Here is a 16645-nt window from a genome sequence, read left to right on the forward strand (position 1 = left end):
CAGTTATTGTGCTCTTCCTGGGGAAGACCATCCGAGTCTCACTATGTAGACAAGACTGGCCTGGAACTCAGATCTGCCTTCCTCTGCCTCCCAAGTGCTGGCACGAGAGGTATATACATCTTGTGTTGAATTTCAGAGTGGCAGGCTAGGTACTGGTTGCATGTGTATCTGAAAACCTGAGTGTCTTGAGTTTCGCCTTCCCTAGCATGTAGTTGACAATAACAAATCAAGTTAGGCACAGTGCCTGGAAGACATGAAGAAAGAAGTTAATGATAGACTTGGGTAACCGAGTGTTTGAGCACTTGATGGGAAAGACAGCCCAAGCTGGCCTGGCCCGAGGCCAGTTCTGTCTGGGCCAGAGGGATTGGGGGGTGGGCGTGAAGTTTAAGGACATTACTTTTTGACACAGAGTCTCTGTGGCCCTGGCTGTCCTGGAACTCTCCTATACAGAGCAGGCTGGCCTTAAACTCACAAGAGATACCTGCCTTTGCGATTACAGGCTTTGCTCTAGGCTTTTAGATTTAGTCTCCATTTACTCTGTACTCTGGGCTATGGTGACGTAAACTCAAAGGTGCAAACAATAACATGTGTGAGTATAGAGTATGGAGGTTAGCTGGTTTTTGTATGTTCTACCACTGAGCCCCAATCCTATCCTTAAAAGAAAAACTGTCATGGCCCTGGCTTTCAAGAGGGGATTAAAAAGAAGAAAAATCCTAATGCATTTGCAACGAGAAAACAGTTGTCTCTGGGCAAATGAAGCCAGAGTTGGGTGTGTTAGAGGTAGGAGAAGGAGAATAAAGAGTTTGAGGCCAGGGAAGCTAAAGAGATAGTTCAGGGCTAAAAAGCACTCCTGGCCTTTGAGATTTCAGGTTTGCTTCTCAGTACCCACGTCAGGTAGCTCACAACTCCAGGTCCAGGGGATCCCACACCCTCTTTTGGCCCCTGAGGGCACTTGTACTTATACATAATTAAAAATGAAATACTACAAAGCTGGAGGTCAGCCAGGCATTGGTTTTAATCACAGCACTTGGCAGGCAGATCTCTGAGTTCAAGGCCAGCCCCTGCAGAGCAAGTTCCAGGACAGCCAAGGCTACACAGAAAAATTATGTATTGGGGAGCAGGGGGAAAGCTGAGGTCAGCCTAGGCTACATGAAACCCTACCTCAAAAACTTAGTTTTTATAAACAGAGTTTCCTCTCTAACCCTGGCTGTCCTGGAACTCACCTGGCTCTGTAGACCAGGCTGGCCTCGAACTCAGATTATAGGTGTGAGCCACCACGGCCCAACCGTAGTTTTTAGTTTGGTTGGTTGGTTGATTTTGGTTTTTCGAGACAGGGTTTCTCTGCAGCTTTGTGCCTTTCCTGGATCTCGCTCTATAGACCAGGCTGGCCTCGAACTCACAAAGATCCACCTGGCTCTGTCTCCCGAGTGCTGGGATTAAAGGCGTGCGCCACCACTGCCTGGCTTCGAGACAGGGTCTTTCTGTGTAGTCCTGGCTGTCCTGGAACTCACTCTGTAGACCAGGATGTCCTCAACTCTCAAGAGATCCACCTGCCTCTGCTTCCCAATGCTGGGAATTAAAGGTGTGTGCCACCACCGCCCGGCTGCAGTTTTTGTTTTGATACAGGCTTTTTTGGGTTGTTTCTATGGTGTTTGGGATTGGAACCAGGGCCCTAACTTGGCAAGTATATCTTGACTCACAGGAGTTGAGGGGTGTTCGTTTGTTTGTTTAAACAGGCTGGACTTGAAGTCCATATCCCGGCCAGTCAGGTTATCATTTTCCTACTCCAAGAATCGCAGTCTGGGAAAAGTGGAAGTGAACATGATCTGTAACTCAGGACAGGACATGGCTGGGACTGGATGGAAGCTGTGGAGTAGAGTGCATTATCAGCCTCTTAGGCTGACCCCAAGGCCTCCTTCCTGCAGGCAGATGTCTTAAGAGTCTGCATTCCTCTGGTTCCCTTCTGAGCAGCCAGCCCAGGTGGATGATTAACTCAGGAAGCCAGAGGCCCACACTCATCCCCTCACAGGAGCTGGTGTGGACATTGCTGTCCTGAGGTCAGCGTCAGAAATAAACACAGAATCGGGGAGGGCTGAGAACAGCTCCGTCAGTGATAGAGTTCCATGCTGTAGGCGGCGACGGCCCAGTCCCTACGGACAAACAAAAATATCTTCTTCACAGGTATCCTACAGACTACGCCCACACTTTTTTTTTTTGTAATTGTGAGAAGATCTCATGTAACACAGGCTGGTGACCTCAACCTCACTGTGTGGTTGAGAGTAACCTTGGAACTTCAGAACCTCCTTTCTCCAATCCTTACTGGGATTATAGGCATTTGCCATTCCTGGTTTGTGGAGCACTGTCGACTGAACCCAGACCCTGATAGATAGATGCTGGGTTAGCACTCTAGCAGCTGAGCTCCATCTGCCCAGAGGTGCTTTTGAACAAAATCACTTACACAGGATATTGCTGTGAGGAGTGTGGGAAAGCATGCAGTCTACTGTTGAGTGGAAGGTAGTTTGGTAAAGTGCTTGCCTCACAAACAGGACCAGAGTTTGAGCCCCAGACCACAACATTTTCCCTTGGAATCCCCAGTGCCTGGAAGGCAGAGACAGGAGGATCCCTGGGCTCGATGCCTAGCCAGTTCTAGCCTAATTGGTGAAGGCTAAGGAGAGACCCTGTCTCGAGGGAAGGAGATGGTGTTCCTGAGGATGCTGCTTGGCTGTCCTGGCATCCATGTGCATGTGTGCTCACCCCCATACACAAAGCATAAGGATTTTTTTTAAAGGAAGGAAGGAAGAAAAACATACGTAAATCTGTACTTGAATATTCTGCAGCGCAGTGTAGCAAGGCAGCAGTCAAGAGCCCGAGGAACAATGAATAAAGAGCAACTGTTACCTGCAAAGCGCATTGGTTAACAAAGGCTTTCCGATACATTCACCCTCTGAAAGTGCCGAGTCTGCATCCTGGCCAAGCATCTCCCTTGTCAGAAGAGGCCAGAGCAAGAGCTGAGGGTTGTGCCAGAAAGAGGTTCTGGAAGTAAACAGGAACAAAACGGGCCAAATCTCGGGGATTCCAGGGCCAGTCTCTAGCATCCCACAGAGTGAATGAGTGACTTCTGTCCCAGCAGCTCACAGTCCGTTTGTGATCCTTCCCCTTGGCTTTGAAATTCATAACGTGATTGTTTTTTATTTGTGGATTTCCTTTGCTAATGTGCTTTACTGATTCCAGAAGTAAAACTTAGCATTTCCTGAGCTTATGCTGGCCGGATCCCAAGAGGAAATAGCTAGAAGCCATTAAGAGGGCCGGGGGGAACGGACTGGAATTAAAAGTCACCTGGTGTGCCCAGTCTGTGTGTGACCTGGTGTGTCCACAGTGTGTGTGTGACCTGGTGTGCCCACAGTCCGCGTGTCACCTGGTGTGCCCACAGTCCATGTGTCACCTGGTGTGCCCACAGTGTGTGTGTCACCTGGTGTGTCCACAGTCCGTGTGTCACCTGGTGTGTTCACTGTCTGTGTGTCACCTGGTGTGTCCACAGTCCATGTGTGACCTGGTGTGTCCACAGTGTGTGTCACCTGGTGTGTGCCCAGTCTGTGTGTGACCTGGTGTGCCCACAGTCCGCGTGTCACCTGGTGTGTCCACAGTGTGTGTGTGACCTGGTGTGTCCACAGTCCGTGTGTCACCTGGTCTGCCCACAGTGTGTGTGTCACTTGGTGTGCCCACAGTCCGTGTGTCACCTGGTGTGCCCACAGTCTGTGTGTCACCTGGTGTGTCCACAGTCCGTGTGTGATCTGGTGTGTCCACAGTGTGTCACCTGGTGTGTCCACAGTCCGTGTGTCACCTGGTGTGTCCACAGTCCGTGTGTCACCTGGTGTGCCCACAGTCTGTCACCTGGTGTGTCCACAGTCCGCGTGTCACCTGGTGTGCCCACAGTCTGCGTGTCACCTGGTGAAGGTGCTTTCCCCCAAGCCTGACGACCTGAGTTCAAACCCCAGAACCCACGTGGTAGGACAGAACAGAACTGATTCCTGAAAATGGTCCTCTGACCTCCACACCTCTCCCTCTCCCTCTCCCTCTCCGTCTCTCTCTCTCTCTCTCTCTCTCTCTCTCTCTCTCTCTCTCTCTCTCTCTCTCTCTCTCTGTCACACACACACACACACACACACACACACACACACACTAAATGTAAAATTTCAAAACTAAATTCTCCTTTATCCCAGCACTTGGGAGGCAAAAGCAGGCAGATCTCTCTGAGTTTGAGATCAGCCTGGTTTACGTAGCAAGTTCTAGGACAACCAGAGCTACATAGTGAGTCCCTGTCTACAAACAAACAAACGAATAAATAAATGGAATAAATTTCAAGTACTCTGGTTTCTCAAATGGTGTGGGCGCGTCGACGCCTGCGCAGTAGAGGCTTCCTAAAGCCGGGCTCTTGTGTGTTCAGCCTTATCTCCCCTAACTCCCCCCACATACCTATCATCTTCCAGGCCTGACACTCCACCCGTCTCTGCTCTCCCTGCAGTTGGCCTGGTCCCTAATAACCTCCCCAATTCCTCTCTAACGCAGTACTTTATCCCATTCCTACACCGCTGCCAAATTGATTTTTCTAAAAGGGCCAAATATCTCAGCATTGTTACTTTAAATTAAAAAAAAACACTATTCAACTTTTATAACTTTAAACAAAAGCAATAAAGATAAAAATAATAAAAATCATGTCACTCCTCTACCTAAATAAAACCTTTCTGCTTGAGGATAAAGTCCAAACTCCTTGGCCTGGTCCATAGGGCCCCTCCACGATAGCTCCTGTCTACTGGCCATCTTCCCAGATGCCAATCCCACAAGACCTGTTCCAGGCCACCCCGCCCTCTGTCCTACGCCACCTCCTCCTCCAGTGCATCCTTTGCTAGTGCTGCGAGGTCAACTACCAGTTTGGTTTTCTGTCTCTACCAGACTAGCTTGAGATGAGGAAGGACCAACATGCCATATGAGAGTTGCCTTTGGATTTTAGAGTCTAAGGCGGTTTCTGCAGGAGGGGCATGTGCACAGAGAAGGCAGGGTGGCCCCCACACTGGAGAAAAGCTTGCAGAGACACCTGAGTGCAGACCAGTGATGGAAATGATCCGCTAACCCGCTTCTCAGACTGTCCGCCAGACCCTGGGTGAACCTGGCCCCTGCCCTCCAGCACCTTCCGGTCTCGGGAGCAATGAAAGAGGATGACTGTAATATGGCCTGGTGAGGACCAAACAGTCCACAGGCCAAACTCAAGAAGCAGGAGAGAGCAGTGGGCAGATCAGTGAGTTCCCGGTGGCCTGTGGGCTTCTGGACTGCTCCACAGGAAAAGTAGACTATAGTTCTGTATGCCCATACTCAATACAAAATAACTCTGTGACCACGTATGTGGAGCTCCTTGTTCCCCACACCAATTGGAGTCCTGCAAAGAACTTAATCCTGGTGCCAGCTACAGCAGAGACCCAGAGCTTGGGAGTCCACTGCAAGTGGCAGGCTCCCAGGGTACCCTCAACTTCCCTGATTGACAGAGAGAGAGAGAACAGTAAGTGCTCCCAAGTTAGACAATGGGATACCTAGTTTGGGTTGTGAGGACGTTCTAAAAAGATCTCAAGAAAGCCTATCTGAGATGTCTTCCAAAAGATAAGTGAAAAGGTCATGCAACTAAGTGGTAGGAAAAAGCTGAGCATGCCCAGTTGACCTTCCCACCCTGACCTCCTAAAGATGCCAGGTAATGGAGCTGTAGTCCCAACTGTGGGGTGGGGGTGCAGTGGGGGTAGGGAGGTCATTTGAGGTCAACCAGGGAGGGTAGGGGAGAAAGGGGAAAACAATAGGGAAGCAGGAAGTGAGCCTGCTGGCTAGAGATGGAGCTCGGAGATGGGGTTGCTCACCTCGAATGCATGAGGTCCTGGGTTGGATCAGAAAAGTTAAGTCCTCAGATGAGCTGTTTATTTCTCTAATCATATTCCTACCCTAGGCCAAACTTTGTTTATTCCTCCCTCCCCTCCCTCCCCTCCTCTTCTCCTCCATCTCTCCCAGCAGCTTGAGGGGCGGAGCCAGTGCTTCTGTCACATCCCGGCCTCTAGTCCCAGTCTTGAACTCACTTTTGTCCTGACGTGGACAGTGTTTTGACCGTTGGGGATGTAGCGCCGTTGTTAAGAGTGCTGGACTAGCATGCATGAAAGCACCAGGTTGATCCTCAGCACTGCAAAAGTCGGGGCTGGTGGGGTGCACCTGTAACCCCAACACTAGAAGGGAAGGGGGGTCATCGTTGCCTCCATAAGCAACCGACTAACGCATGTTGAATGTAGTGTGCCCCCCTCACCATGGCTTTGTGCTGACGCTGCCCAGGCATGCCAGCACACCTAGGTTCTGCTGTGAATGCTGAGCAAGCCCTCTGCCAACTGAGCCTGCGTCCTCAGGCACATGTCTGTGGAATTTTGTGTTTTGTTTTTGTTTTTTCGTGACAGGGTTTCTCTGTGTAGTTTTGGTGCCTGTCCTGGATCTCGATCTGTAGACCAGGCTGGCCTTGAACTCCCAGAGATCTGCCTGGCTCTGCCTCCCGAGTGCTGGGATTAAAGGCCTGTGCCACCACCGCCCGGCTAGAATTTTTAATATTTGATTGATTTGGCACCAAAACCAAATAACTTAAGATGATGGTGAGGTTCATTTAATGTCTCTCAAAATTTTCATGAGCTATTCAACATATATGTCAAGAATATTAATAGCCGAGCAGTGGTGTTAATCCCAGCAGAGGCAGGTGGATCTCTGTGAGAAGTTCAAAGCCAGCCTGGTCTATTGAGTGAGTTCCAGGACAACCAGGGCTACAGAGTGAAACCCTGTCTTGAAAAAAAAAAGAACCAGGTGTGTTGGAGTGGTACAAGCCTTTAATCCCAGTCCTAAGGACCAGGGAAGGCGGATAGGGTTGGAGGGAGGAGAAGGCAGTCAGATATCTGTGAGTTCAAGCTCAGCCTGGTTTACATATTGAGTTCCAGGATATCTAGGACTACACAGTGAAACCCTGCCTCAAAAATAGCTAAATAAATAAGAATTCTAATTAATAAATAGTATTTAAAAACCATTAAAAACAGTAAAGAACTCAGCATGTAAAATATACAGGAGAAATGTTTTGGGGTTTTTGTTGTTGTTGTTGTTGTTGTTTTGCGACAGTTTCTCTGTGTAGTCCTGGCTGTCCTGGAACTCTCTCTGTAGACCAGGCTGGCATCATACTCGCAGAGATCCACCTGCCTCTGCCTCCTGAGTGCTGGGATTAAGGCGTGTGCCCCACCGCCCGGCACAAACAAAATGATTTTTTAATTTATGACTATTATGTACATGTGTGATACATGCTGTGCGCTCATGAGAGAGTACCTGGTACACATGTGGCAGTCAAGGGACTTCAGTCTGTCATCTCTTCCTATCACATGGGTTCCAGGAATCTAACTTAAGTCCTCTGACTTCTGCAACTTTACCTGATAAGTCATCTCACCAGCACCAAAATTAAAAACATTAGCGTAATTACCTTATCGGTTTCTTATAATCAAATACTGCCTCTCGCCTAGCATTACTTCTATCCGGGCAAGATTTCAAAAAAGGATATCTCCTCGTTTTTTTCCCAAATAATGCCATTATACAATAAACGATAGTAGGACTTAAAATACATCCTGTCTACTTGTATAAACTGGTCATTATTGTTTTAAAAGGCAAAACTAAGGCTGGACAGAAGGCTCGGGGTTAGGAGTGCTTGCTATTTTTCAGAAGGACCTGAGTTAATTCCTAGCACCCACAGTGGGCGGCTCACCACCACCCATAACTCCAGCTCCAGGGGGATAGGACTCTCCTGACCCCCATAGGTACTTGCACTTACATGCAGCCTCCACACACATATAGTAATAGAAATAAAATATGTAACAAGGCAAAACTAATGCTTGCTTTCTTCATAAAATGGACATTGTTCTCTGAAATTCTGGTGTGCAGAAAACCGAGTTAGGAAGACCGTGATCCTGAGGCTACATTCACAGAGGGATTCTTTTTTTTTTTTAAAGATTTATTTATTATGTATACAGTGTTCTGCCTACATGCCAGAAGAGGGTGCCAGATCTCATTACAGATGGCTGTGAGCCACCATGTGGTTGCTGGGAATTGAACTCAGGACCTCTGGAAGAACAGCCAGTGCTCTTAACCGCTGAGCCATCTCTCCAGCCCTCACAGAGGGATTCTAATGTTTCCCTGTTTCAATAATAAATGTAAAGGGACGGTGGGTGGGACTTGATGTCAATACCCCTCCTGATGATCTCACAGCTATTATATATTCTAGACAAAGTGTGACACCTAGTTTTCCCTAGAACTGAGTACAGCTGGGGCTGGGGAGATAGTCAGCTAAGTGATTGCCACCCCAAGCACGAGGACCTGAGTTCTAGCCCAGCACCCACATAAAAGCCGGGCTCAGTGGTGCATGCTTCAAATCCCAGCTCTGGGGAGGTGGAGACAGGAGGATCCCTGGGGCTTGCTCAGGCAATCTAGCAGAAATTAGAGAGCTCCAGGCTCAGTGTGAGAGACCCTGTCTCAAATAAAGAAAATAGAGAACAATTGAGGGAGATTCTGGCATCAGCCTCTGGCCTCTACGTTCATGAACGCGCATGCACACAGGATTGTTATTACAAAGTTTTTTTTTTTTTTTAAAAAGAACATATTTTACAACTGGGTGAGGTGGCACACATTTAATCCCAACACTCAGGAGGCAAAGGCAGGCGGATCTCTGTAAATATGAAGCCAGCTTGGTCTACAGAGCGAGTTCCAGGACATCCAGGGCTGTTGTACAGAGAAAACCCATCTCAAAAACATACAAAAATAATATATCTTACATAGTTAAATAAAATATTTTGCATACAGTCAATACATCTTGATTCAAAAGCAAGTCAACCCCTTGTACTACCATTTCCTTTAGGTCTTGTATGATCCTTTATGACGCTATACATTGATTACATGTAACATAATCTGAAGTTAAGAAAAACAATTGTTGCTTGAAAAGAATTATTCTAGGTGGACATTTTGGTTGTAGCAGCAGAGTGTGAGCCTCTGAGAGTCTAGTATGTCAAGAAGGAATTGTTAGGTGGTGCCTGTGAGTCAGATTTTTGTCATATTTCCTAGCAACTATTTCCAAGTGTTGGCAATGGTTCTTCTGCCACAGAAAGCCAGATGATGACGTGTCTCTGTGATCACACATGGGCGTACCTCCCAGACCAGAATCCATATCTACTTCCTTTCCCAATGGCCCTTTTAGGTCTCTGGTCCTTTTCAGCATTGGATTGTTCATTTTCTCTCAATTTTTCTTTCTCAGAGACATGAATTCTAGATGCTCCCTAAAGGGCAATTTCTCCTGCCTGCTCCTCTAGAATCATTTTATCTTTTTGGGTTTACTTCCAGTACTTGGCTCTGTTGCCTCACTTGGGCTGAAGTGAAAATCCAGGTGTGTCTAGTGCTCTGAAGGTCAAGGATGCACTTCTGTGTGGAAGGCTGTTCTGAGGACAGGGGCTCCCACAGACACATTCTCGGCAGAGGCCTGGTGAGATGCCTCAGGTGGGTGGGCAGCAGCAGTTTCTTCCGCTCTGCTACTTCCAGGTCACAGGCTACCTGTGACCCAGGTGGCCTGGATCTGGACCAGGAGAAAGAGGTTCATGGGGGTCTCCTGATCATCTGCTTACCCTGTGACAGCCTGGTGGCTTTGGAAAGATAAGCCACAGAATTGTTGTTGTTGTTGTTTTGAGACAAGGTTTTACTGTGTGGCTCTGGCTGGCCTGGCCTGGAACTCTTCATGGAGACCAGGGTGGCCTTGAATTTACAGAGATCTACCTGCTTCTGCTTCCCCAGCGTTGGGATTAAAAGTATGTGTCACTGTACCCCGCTTGGTTTTTAAAGTCTTAATGTCAAAACTAAGCTGGGAAGTGGTGGTGCACTCCTTTAATCCCAGCACTTGAGAGGCAGAGCCAGGCAGATCTCTCTGAGTTCGAGGCTACCCTGGGCTACAGAGTTCCAGGAAAGGCGCCAAAGCTACACAGAGAAACCCTGTCTCGAAAAACAAAAACAAAACTAGAATTAGGAGGCTGGGATGTAGCTCAGTTGGTAGAGAGTTTAACTAGTGTTCAGGAATACCTGGGTGTAGTTTTTTTTTTTTAACTTTTTACTTTTTTGGGGGGCCTGCCACCCAGCTCCCAAATAATTATACGGAGGCTTATTCTTACTTATTTTTTAAATTTTAATTTTTTTCTTTTTTATTTATTTATTTTTTTATTTTTATAAAAGCTCCCGGGGGCTGGAGAGATGGCTCAGCAGTTAAGAGCACTGACTGTTCTTCCAGAGGTCCTGAGTTCAATTCCCAGCACCCACATGGCAGCTCATAACTGCCTATAACTATGGTTCCAGGGGATCCCACACCCTCATGCAGACATGGATGTGGACAAAACACCAATGCACATAAAATAAAAATAAAGTTAAAAAAAAAAGATCCCAAATAAATACATGGAGGCTTATTCTTACTTATGAATGCTCAGCCTTAGCTTGGCTTGTTTCTGGCCATCTTTTTTTTTTTTTTTTTTTTTTTGTAATGTCAGAGTACAGTAGCTGGAAATTAAAAAAAATATTTTCACATATTTATTAGGTATAGTTAGTTGTTCACACTATAATCTTGGTGTTTAGAGAGGCTGAGACATCATGAATTCAAGAACACTTTGGGCTGTATAGTGAGTTTCAGACCAGCCTGGTCTAAAGTGAGACCATCCCAAACAAATCCAAAACTGTGTATAAGTCTCTCACCTTAGGACTTTAAATTTGTTTGAGAATGAATAACAAGTTTACACTTGGCAGGTACCCAGATATTTGTTTCAATTTAGTAGTACAAAGTTTCATTCTTTTTTTTTTTTTTAGAAAGAAAACATTTAATTGGGGCTAGCTTACAGTTTCAGAAATTTAGTACATTATCGTCATGGCAGGACATGGCGGCATGCAGGCAGACATGGTGCTGGACAAGGAGCTGAGACTTCTACATCTTGATCCGCAGGGAACAGGAAGTGAACTGTGTACTATACTGAGCGTAGCTTGAGCAAAGGAGACCTCAAAGCCCACCCCACAGTGACACACTTCTTCCAACAAAGGCACACTTCCTAATAGTGCCACTTCCTTTGGGGGCCATTTTCTTCCAAACTACCACATTAGTACACCCAACTTCCACATCTTTGAAGAGTCAGCTTCTAGACTAGCCTTTCCAGTGGGTTGTGAGGATCCAGCAAGAAGGCTTGCTGCCCTGGGTTGATCTTGCAAAGCTGGCACACCCAGTGTTGCCCTCTGACTCAGGGAGAATGGACTCCGTGCTCGCCAGCAGGCTCCAATAGATGCCCTATCTATCCCTTGAGCCAAGAACAATTTTGGGTGGTGTTGGGGTTTGAGAAAAGGGTTTGGAAATAGTCTGGCCTTCAGTTAAGCCTAGGGTGACTACATTCTGGCTTCTTCCTATGACTGCCCTGAGTCTAACACTCTAAGTCCTATGTCCAGAAAACCCTCTCCTGGTAACACATTTCTTTTTTTTTTTTTTTTTTTTCACCGCCCGGCTTGATTTATTTATTTATTACGTATATAGTGTTCTGTCCACATGTATCCCTGCAGGCCAGAAGAGGGCACCAGATCTCATTACAGATGGTTGTGAGCCACCATGTGGATGCTGGGAACCGAACTCGGGACCTCTAGAAGAGCAGCCAGTACTCTTAACCACTGAGCCATCTCTCCAGCCCAGGTAACACATTTCTTTGAACATTAGTTGATCATCCATGAAATGACTATAGCCAGCTTTTCTTAACTTAAATTACCCCATCTATCTTTTGCCTCTGGGCTTTTATCTTTCTCTATTCTATATATGTTTTTTTACTTCTTTTTCCGTGGCTTGCTGTGTAGCTGGGTGACTGGCCCCTAGAGTCCTCCTCTTTTCCTTCTCTCACTCAGATTTCTCCTCCTATTTATTCTCTCTGCCTGCCAGCCCTGTCTATTTCTCTCTCCTGCCTAGCTATTGGCCATTCAGCTCTTTATTAGACTATCAAGTGTTTTAGACAGGCAAAGTAACACAGATTCACAGAGTTAAACAAATGCAGCATAAAGGAATGCAACACATCTTTGCAAAATTAAACAAGTGTTCCACAGCATAAACAAATGTAACACATCTTAAACTAATATTCCACAACACCTGGGGTTCATCTCTAGTACCACATACACCAGGTGTGGTGGTACACACCTGTGATGCCAACACTCTAGAGGCAAAAGAATCAGGAATTCAAGGTCACCTTCAGCTGCATAGCAAGTTCAAGGTCAGTATCTGACACTTGAGACCCTGCATTTAAAAAATAATAATACAATAAAGCATACATTAGACGTGCTAGAGAAACCCTAGTCCGAAGTAAGGACAAATATTGAAGAAGACATCTGACATTGTCTTCTGACCTGAACATGCACACATACTCATGTACCTGCACACATATGTACATGTGTATTTTACACACATAATAATGGTAAAATAAAAATAAACATATCATAATGAGAATTTGGTAACCTATAGTTTCCTTGAAGTGTTAATAAGAGACTTCTTTTTGTTTGTTTTTTGAGACTGGATTTCTCTGTGTAGGCCCTGCTGTCCTGGATCTCACTCTGTAGACCAGGCTGGCCTTGAACTCACAGGGATCCACCTGCCTCTGCTGGGATTAAAGGAGTGTGCCGCCACTGCCTGGCTTGATAAGAGATTTATGGTGAATAGGTTTTTAACCTTTTAAATCATCTGCCTAAAAGGAATAAAAAGTGGTGGTGGTGGTGGTAGTGGTATGTGTGATATGTATGTGGTGTGTGTGTGTGTGTGTGTGTGTGTGTGTGTGTGTGTGTGTGTTAGTGCTAGGGATCAAATGTGCTCTTACCATGTAGTTACACCCCATCCTTAATTCTGGTTCTCATCAAGAACAGAATGTTTTGTATGAAGTCTTTTTTCAAACTTTTTTGAAAACAGGTCATACTATGTATCGCTGGCTGTCCTGGATCTCGCTCTGTAGACCAGGCTGGCCTCAAACTGACAGAGATCCACCTGCCTCTGCCTCCTGAGTGCTGGGATTAAAGATACCACCAGGCTTTTTTTTTTTTTGTAAGTACCTTTAATTATTTGGTTTATGTCTCCCTCCCTTCTTCTCCTCCCCCCCCCCCACTCTCCTTCCTTCCCTCCTCTCCGTCACTAAACCCTGAGCTCACAGATTTGGTCAGACTACCTGGCCACAGAGCTCGAGGGACCCAGCTGTCTCTGCTGGCCTCCCCGCACCAGGGGAGCAGATGCTGACCTTGCTGGCTCCTTACATGGGTGCCGGAGACCTGAACTCAGGTCCTCACATTTGCGCGACTGGCACTTCCCCCCCAGGCATTTCTCCAGCCGGTGAATTCTCATCAGATTTGGTTTCCTCCTAGAGACTGAGCTAATAATCGGTTGTAACCACATCAACCTTCAATTCTCTGCTTTCGGTTGCTTAGCTCTCGAGGACTCTGGCTGAGGAGCACACTCTCCATGGTTGGGTTCATCCTTCTGGTGTTTGTGGTCGTCCCCTTGAGTCTTTTCAAGGTCTAAACTGCATGTTCAAGGCATCCGTGGTACCCAGATTGGGTCACTGTAATTAGGCAATAACGAGATGAACACCAAAGAGATTTCTCCCAGGAGCGTGACGTCAGGACCAGTCAGCCCGGCTCTCCCAGGCACCCCACACATCCCATCTGGGTCAGGCCCGTCTAGAGACTATCCTAGGATACTGAGCTGATGTGCCGCCCAGGAGGTGCCAGGCCCCGTGGGCACCTCCCTTTATGAGGTCAGCCCAGTCTTTTGCGCAGGAGCCCTCTGTGACGTTTCTGTCGCCTGGCATCAAGTGTCACGTGGTCCACAACAAGGTGAGAAGATGGAATGGGCCCTGAGGTCAGGAAAACCTGAGGTCAAGCCTGGCACTCACTGGCCACGTGGCTCTGGACCTATAAAATGAGGGTAATAATAGCAGAGTGAGTCAGCAGAGCTCAGTCCACTGCAGTTACTGGAGGAGTTTTGAACAGAAAGTGATTTGAGATAGGGGTGGGGTGGAGAGAGGCAGGGCTGAGCTCCAGAGGGTCTGCTGCTCAGAGCAGGGAAGGAAAGCTGAGTGTCTAAAGCTACCACTGCTCTGCTGAGGTCCAGAGGGTCTGCTGCTCAGAGCAGGGAAGGAAAGCTGAGTGTCCAAAGCTACCACTGCTCTGCTGAGGTCCAGAGGGTCTGCTGCTCAGAGCACGGAAGGAAAGCTAATGAGTGTCCAAAGCTACCACTGCCCTGCTGAGGTCCAGGCTCCGCCCGTCAGGCTGTGTTCCAGAAGACAGTGTCTGTCACTGCAGCTGCCAACTGTCCTCTGACTCCCAGGGGTGGCAACTGGGTACCAGACCCTGCTTCAGGAAAGAACTCACACTGGCCTGGCCCTGCTTGCCAGAGAACCAGCTACAGCTGCAGGGTGACAGCCCCATCCCTCCCCCACTTCCAGATGCCATGTGAGGGTCTCTGTGTGGATCCTGTCTGTAGGGGTCTGCATGAGGCAAGGCCTGGGAAGTGCAGTTTTTAAAAGCCTTCTGTCAGGGAGACACAGGAAACAGGTGGGGGTGGGCTGGGTCTGCTCCTCAGCCTGGTGTGGATAGTGTTGTGCCTGGAGGGCACCCTGAACAGTTCCTGGCACTGAACCACAGTGCTGAGTAAATGTGGGCTCCTGTCCATGTTCCCGCTGTGACTGCTCCGTGCCTACCGAGTGCAAGTGCTGTGCCGGGCTCAGGGGTTCCACAGCAAGTCAGACAAAGCCGTACCTTGCAGCAGCATGTAGACTAAAAGGGGTAGGCAGACCGTAGAGTAAATTAGGAAGTGTAAAAGTAGTTTCATAAAAGCCTGAAATACTGAATGTTAAAGGTGACTCCCTGGCCTGTCTTAAATGGGACAGATGAGGTCAATGATGTCCTTCCTGGAGAAGGGATCGCTAATATGGCCAATGTGACAACACTCATTTCCACCTTCAGGGACACATCCATGTGCAAGTGTGGAAGATGGAGGAGGCCTGGCACCTGTCAGGCATGGACAGGTCAATCTAAGAGGGGCAGGGGGGGTGACAGGTAAACGGAGCAGGTACAAGATGAGGCCAGGGAGGAGAGCAGGGCAGGGTGACCACATGGGGCATATCAGGTCATTCTGGATAATCTGGGCTTTAGTTGATGGGCAACAGGGACCCGTGGAAGGTCTTTAAGCTGGGGGGGAAGGGGGGGGCATTGTTGTGTTTTCAGCCATATCACTCTGTTGGAGTTTGTGCACCAGACTGGAAGAAGACAGGAGTGCGTGCCAGATTTCATTTCAAATTGGGCCATCTGGTCTGGAAATAATGGCAGCCTAGAGGAGGAATGGGGGGCAGGGAGGCTGAACGGCAGGGGTGAGGGTGGGGGCTGAGAGGAACACTGTGGGTCTGCCAGTTTAGGCCTGACACTTGATCCCAGGGAGGTGCCCACTCACATCTCCCTGTCCTGGACTGGGCTCACAGAAAGCCCCTCTCTCCCCTCGGCTTTATGACCTGCATGCAGTTTAATTCCACCAACCATTAGGAAGTACCTATTCCATGCCAAGAGCCCAGGAGACTTCCTCCAGAATCACCTAGTGGAGTTGTGCTAAGCAGGAACTGAAGCAAAGACGGGAGGGTGGGGGAGCAGTGGAGAAGAAAGCTATGGACCCTTGGCCTATCGTCAGACCCTCTTTCTTAAAAGACCCTAGACTTCTCACTCTCATGATGAAAATTCAAAGAGGGTCAGTCACCACTAGCCCCACTGTCACAGGAAGCCCCCAGCCTCTTCCTGATCAGAGGGCCGGAATGTCCTATGTCCCTCCTTCTGAGGTGAGGCCCCAAAGTGGGACATTCCACACGACCTTTGTCCTCCTGGACCCAGCCTCTAGCCATTGGATCCATTCCTACAGACCCAGGCACTCTTCTGAGGCCTCCTGCTAACACAGAGATAAGAACCTCTCACTGCTGAGGGACTAGTAGCTTCTTTAACTTTTAATTTTCATTGCTGGGATTGAACCCAGAGCCTTGCACATCTACCACGAAGCTGCACTTCAAGCCAAGTTACAGTAAACTGACAATTTGTCTCATTCATTTTTTTTCTACGGTACTGGGAATAGAACCTAGGGCCTTACACATGCTAGGCAAAGTGTTCTACAATGGAGATACATTTCCAGACCTTTACATCTTCTTTGGTGTTATTTTTGAGGAGCTGTAGTGATGACGAGGTGGTTAAGAGTGCTTCCTGTTCTTCCAGAAAACCCAAATTCAGTTCCCAGCACCCATGTCCAGCTCACCACCACCTGTAACTCCAACTCCAGGAGATTACATGTCCTCTTTTGGCCTCTGTAGGTAACCCCCAACACAGACAGACACTTAAATTAAGAAAAAATTTCAAAATAAAATACTTTCATTTTATCTTTAAAAATAATCCTTAACTTTTTTTTTTTTTAGATAATGTGCCGCTAAGTGACTCCAGCTGAACTGAATTCACTCTGCCATCCAGGCAAGCGTTGAACTCCCAATCC

This window comes from Peromyscus californicus, unplaced genomic scaffold (assembly GCF_007827085.1).
Source record: "Peromyscus californicus insignis strain IS unplaced genomic scaffold, ASM782708v3 Scaffold_9__1_contigs__length_137607984, whole genome shotgun sequence".
Lineage (NCBI taxonomy): Eukaryota > Metazoa > Chordata > Mammalia > Rodentia > Cricetidae > Peromyscus > Peromyscus californicus.